We start from the raw sequence: 6359 nt of genomic DNA, 5'->3' as shown, positions 1-6359 counted from the left end.
TCTTGTGTCCACATGGGGCAGTCATCTTTGACCACATGGAGGCAGCTATCTTGTGTGTTGGAGTGATGGTCAATTTGCATATTACTCTTTTATTAGGTAGGACTAGAGGCCCACTGAGCAAAATTGCGCACGACCCAGACCCAGCATGCCGCGGGACCAAGTGTCAAGTCCCCGCCCACCCGCGTGCAACTCACCGCGCACACAGCCCCGCCCACCTTGAAGACAGTTGTGGACAGAGATAAGAATAGTTTCCTGCCCTAACCTTTCCTTCTCAGGAGCACTTAAATTGACCTTCATCGGAAGATGAGAATTGAACAGAGCAACACTTACTTGTTCCCATGAAGAAATCACATGACGTTCAGCAGGTGCCTCTTGGTGTTTGGTCGTTAAGGCGCGACGGCGTCACAGCCATGGGGTTTTTATAATAGAGATATCTGGAAGAAATATCCTATTGTTGCCGAAACCGGTTTGGCTCAGTGGATAGAGCGTCGGCCTTCGGACTGAAAGGTCCCAGGTTCGATTCCGGACAAGGGCATGTACCTTGGTTGCGGGCACATCCCCAGTGGGGAGTGTGCAGGAGGCAGCTGATCTGATGTTTCTCTCTCATCGATGTTTCTAACTCTCTATCCCTCTCCCTTCCTCTCTGTAAAAAATCAATAAAAATATATTTAAAAAAAAAAGAAATAAAGAAATATCCTATTGTTCACATATTGCAAACAAAGAAAGTAAAGCTTAAGAAAATTATTTTGCCTCCAGGTGGCACAGAAGATATAGTGCTTCCCCACAAGGGGCATGCCACTTGCAAGAGTCATATTAGAATTTGGGGGCAGGCTACAGGAGAGATGGCATGTGACAGTTACCTTTAACAAAGGAGCTTGAGATGGACAGGAAGCAGAGAAATATTGCTTTAAAATAAAGTAAACCTGCCCTAGCCAGTTTGGCTCAGTGGATAGAGCGTAGGCCTGTGGATCAAAGGTTCCCGGGTTCCATTCATGTCAAGGGCATGTACCTTGGTTGCAGGCTCCTCCCCGGCCCAGGGCCCTGGTCAGGGCCCATGTAGAAAGCAACCAATTGATGTGTTTCTCTCTGTCTTTCCCTCTCTCTTCCACTCTCTCTAAAAATCAATGGAAAAATATCCTCATAGGAGGATTAACAAAAATAAAATAAAATAAAATAAAATAAAAAAAATAAAATAAAATAAAATAAACCTGGCCAAACTATCAGAGGAAGGAGATCACTTATCAAAAAGGGGGACTTAAAAAGGAAATTATTGGCTTGCATCTCCACCACCCCATCCCCTCTCATGCAAATGGATTTCCTTTGGCTGTTTGTTTTGAAGATGAGGACAATTGATTAATCAGAAGGTAGATTACTTACCTTTCTTTCCCCAGGGGTAATTTGGAACCCGATCCTTCATCTTTCCAGGCTTCCTATTGCAATAATGAAATTCCATTACATTGAAAATTATGTAACTCCCTATGGGGTTAGTTGTAATCAGACTTCACCTATATGGACACAGTAGTGATGAGAATGAAAGGATCAGGAAATTAAAAGGAAGAAAAGGACAACATTTAGATTGGCTTTGCTGGCTTTACTTTGCTTTAATTCAGTTATACAATGTCTATTAAAAACTTGCTTTATTTCTGATCAGAAAAAAATGATGCAAAATAATAGAGATAAATAGTCAAACATAATTCAGTGGTCTCTGTACAATTATCAGGGCTTGTTCTTCCTCCCTCCATCTCCTCCCCACCCTCCACACCCCCGACCAACACCATTGATCAATTCTCATTATTAGCTCTTAGAAAAGCAGACAATCCTTGCGACAAGCCTGGCTTCAGATCAGTGAGTCAATATTCTACTGTAGCAATCTGCCAAAAAACACAATTCAGGCACATTTAAAGTGTGTCTCCCCAGAGGAAAGCAAGAAGCAGGGGCCATTGAGAGGGGCCTCACTATTAAGCTTGATTCAACCACAGCTGCCTCTGACATTTCTAAGCCAGGCAGGGTTATCATCAGAAAATGCTGTGAGCAAACGCAGAGTGACAGCAGACCACAGCACAAAGCTGGATCAGGAAGTTTATCCCACTCTCTTCACTGTTTGCCTCTCCCTCTGTATCCCCACCCCCACCCTCACCCCCGCCCCCATATGCATAGCTGAGTTCATGATGGTAAGGACTCACTGAGAGTGAGTGCCTGGCTGGCAACATGACTTATGAGGCACAGGCTGAGTAACAAATGAGGAATGCTTCTCTTGAAGAACCTTTGGAGTTGCAAGACACAGGACAAACACTAAGTACTTCTGTGTGTGTGCATATGTGTGTGCGTGAAGCTGCCATTTTTGTAGTGAAAACTGGTCAAGCATACACAGTTTTATATCATTAAACCACATATATTTACCTTTGACAAATATAACATGAACATAATCAAAAACAGAATGGGACAGAAATGATCTTGGAGAGATCAACTGTTAAGAAGCCAGTGGTGCCCTAGCCAGTGTGGCTCAGTGAATAGAGCGTTGGCCTATGGACTGAAGGGTCCCAGGTTCAATTCTGGTCAAGGGCATATGCCTGGGTTGTGGGCTCGATCCCCAGGAGGGGACGTACAATTAATGATTCTCTCTCATCATTGGTGTTTCTACCTCTCTCTCCCTCTCCCTTCCTCTCTGAAATCGATAAAAATATTTTTTTTTTAAAATAAAGAAGAAGCCAGTGGTAAGTAGGGAATAAATGGCTTATTCACATATTGTTAAATTGTTAAAAATCCATCTTTGATTTAATTAAATAATGTACATTATAAAAAATTTATTTTAAAGACTACCTTAAAATTTTATTTTAAAGATTATTTAAGTTAGTGATATTGTAGTAATGAAATAGAATACCAACTATGATAAAATTCCAATTCTATTTTTTAAATGTATACCAAAAAAGATTGTAGAACATATACAAAACATTAATAACATTTCTGGATTCTTGGATTAGGTGTAGTATAAACTTTCCTATAGTTTCAAAATTTGGATAATTTAGAGATTGTCCTTTCTTTTCTTTTCCCCCAACATCAAAACATTTAGCCGGTTTGGCTCAGTGGATAGAGCATTGGCCCTCGGACTAAAGGGTCCTGAGTTTGATTCTAGTCAAGGGCATGTACCTCAGTTGGAGGCTCATCCCTGGCCCCATCAGGGTGAGTGCAGGAGGCAACCAATTGATGTGTCTCTCTTTCATCGATGTTTCTCTATGTCTCTCCTACTCCCACTCTCTCTAAAAATCAATGGAAAAATATCCTCTGGTGAAGATTAATAGCAACAAAAATTGATTGTTGGCCCTAATGAATATGCAATTGTTCTATAAAAAAAATATTTCTAAATACATGAATTAATGTCCTTACCTATACTCTTGTTACAAAATTATTATTCTCTTGAGAGCTAGCATCAGAATTTTTTAAATACACACTTCCTTTGCAAAGTTCAGTAGAAGATGATGCTCCGAGGGTATTATGAGAAAGAGGTAAATATGGCTTGGGTGAGGCTGAATGAGGAATTCATTGTTTTGGAGAGGAAAAGTAAGAAGGGGAAGGAGTGAAAAACAAGCGAAAAAGAAAAAAGAATTTGTAAATACAAAGCTATTATTATTATCAGTAACTGTTAATCCCACATGTACTCTTGTGCACTTAAGAAAAAAAATAGAGGCTGGAAGAAACAACAGTGGGTTATCTTTTCTGTGGATTATTTTTTCCTTCATAATTTACCATGTTTTTCAAATTATCTATTTTTTTTCTTTTTTTTCAAATTATCTATTGTAAACATGTATTAATTTTATAATCAGGAAAAAGTTATTCTAAAAATCAGAGGAGTTCAGACAGATTAAGGAAAAGGAAAGGGGTATTCCACATATATGGACTGCATTGAGCAAAGTTATGGGGGTAAAATAGCTTTAAAATAGCATAATAGGGTAGACATAATAGTCTGGATGCAATAATGGGGCCAGTCTGACTGATACAGAGTTCTCCTGAGAGACTGTGGGAGAGAAACTTAGAAAAGTGAATTAGGACCTGATGAAGGCCTTGAATGCCAATTTAACCCTCTGGGGCCTGGCTTCCTAAGACTGGAATGGGATAGGGGGAAGCCTAGGATGCTGAGCTGCTCCATACAAGTTTGCTTCTGAGAGTAAACCTAGCGGGACTGCCAGGCCAAGCCAAAGTAAAGGAACATTAAAAAGCTCCACATAAGTCACTGTGGATGGAGAACACGAGTCCGGGAATCTATTCAGTCTTGGATGCCAGATTCTAAAGCATAGGGAAGTCAAGTGTTAAGGCAAGAGAATTATTGTGAGGCATCCAGGCAAGGCTGAGTCTGTGGCCAGGTTATAATAATTGAGGCCACAGATACCTCTACAGCAAAAATTCTCAACCGGAACATCAAGATCACTCGTGAAGTTTTTTTTATACACAAACACTTGCCTTGTACTGTCCCCTGTGAGTGACACATGTACTCTCTAGAGCTGGCCTTATACAAACCCTCATTGGCCACCACCCAGGGATGCTCCTCCTGGGAATGCACACTCGAAGAAATGACTATAGGAGCCTGTGAGATCGAGTTCTTAGGGCTTACTGTCTCCTAACCTAAGAAGTGCGAATGATGGATCCCAACAAAATCTCCACAGTCCTAAAGCATCAAGGATATTCCTTGGGTTCATCCCACACCTCATCAGTGTGACCACCCTGCTGATGAATCTACTCACGGGGGCTATTCATCCGGTTCCTGGATGGATAAATCCAAGCTATTCAGCAAACTAAAGAGACCTCGCTGATGCTACAATGTTAACCTCCTTCAACCCCACAATGCCTGCTCCTGGAAGAGGCCAACACTTTCAAAATCCATCAGGGCTATTTTTTCATAAATGAACCCAAGGCCAGTGCTTTCCAAACCTCCCTGAAGATAGGAATCTCAGATTCCTGGGCCCAAACCTAGATCAACCAACAATGACAATTTCCAGGAAAGAGATCTGGTAATCCACTCTAGACGAATGCTTTTATAGCCAAAACCTACTTCTGTAAATGCACCTCTTTGTCTAAGCCCAGCTCCTACAGTAGCTGCCTTCAACACTACCTGGGATAGGCCTGCCACCCAAAACATCTAAGGTGTCTCCACGGACTGTGGGTTTCCTACAAGTTGAGTCAAATCAGGCACAGCTGGCTGTTCTTCGAGTACCCATGTCTAATGTAGTCCCAAATCCTTTTCTGAAGGAAACAGGCAGACAGGCAAAGGGGGTCTCACCCAGAAAATAGGCTATCAGGGTCCCAGCCACTGCATTAGCTCAGCTGGAGATTTCACAGGAATGTGGCCCCATCTGGTCCTGTTGACATTCACCCAGTGGCCTTCTCCAGCCACTTTATCCGATACGGTGCTGCGGGACACGAAGGCCTCCTGTAGCAGCAACGTTGTTTTTTACGTCCTAGCCATTCAAGTCCAAACTCCAGTCTGGACTGGGGCTATGGGTCCATAGTTGGTCCAGTAGTTCTTCCAGAAACCCTACACATTTTACAACATTCCACCCATTGCAGGGTCTGCACATGAGTTTCCAGGTGAAATACAGACAGACAGGAATGGGAAGCTCATGAGGGTAGGAGACCGGCAGCCTGCCTGACACATACTCCTAACCCTTTGGCAGGCTTCCCTGGAAAGAAAACTCAGAGCCTACCCCAATTCACAGTGAAGACCAAAAGTAGAGAACAGGAGTCTGGCCCCTGGAAGAAAAGGCCAAACATAGAAACATGTTATGATCAGGACATGGCGTCTGTGACACACAATCCTGTTACCACGGATATCACTCTTCTCAGCCTGCTTCAAGCTTGATTCTACCAGGAAACGGCACAATTGTTTCAGCATAAGGTGCTTTAGCCACCTTCACAGCTGTAACATCTTCCATCACTTCAACCTCCGAGGTCACAACTCACCTTTTTCCTGGCTGGATACAACTTCTCTTGGAAGTTGGCGCCATGAGTAACCAAGTAGATAGCACATCCAGAAGTTCCACATCTAATAAGAGAACCTAAAGAAAGTTTTACAAGATTTTGAGCAAGAGAGTGGTACAATAAAATCTGTGCCTTAAGAAAGACAATGACACGTTTTGGCGAGGATGTGGAGCAAAGGGAACACTCATGCCCTGTTGGTGGGGATGCAAATTGGTGCAGCCACTGCAGAAAACAGCATGGAGTTTCCTCAAAAGATAAAAATGGACCTGCCTTATGACCCAGTGATTCCATTTCTGGGGATTTACCTGAAGAAACCCAAAACACTAATGCAAAAGAATATATGCATCCTTATGTTCATTGCATCATTATTTACAATAGCCAAGATACGG

This window comes from Eptesicus fuscus, chromosome 5 (genome assembly GCF_027574615.1).
Source record: "Eptesicus fuscus isolate TK198812 chromosome 5, DD_ASM_mEF_20220401, whole genome shotgun sequence".
Classification (NCBI taxonomy): Eukaryota; Metazoa; Chordata; class Mammalia; order Chiroptera; family Vespertilionidae; genus Eptesicus; species Eptesicus fuscus.
This window is presented reverse-complemented; position numbering follows the sequence as displayed.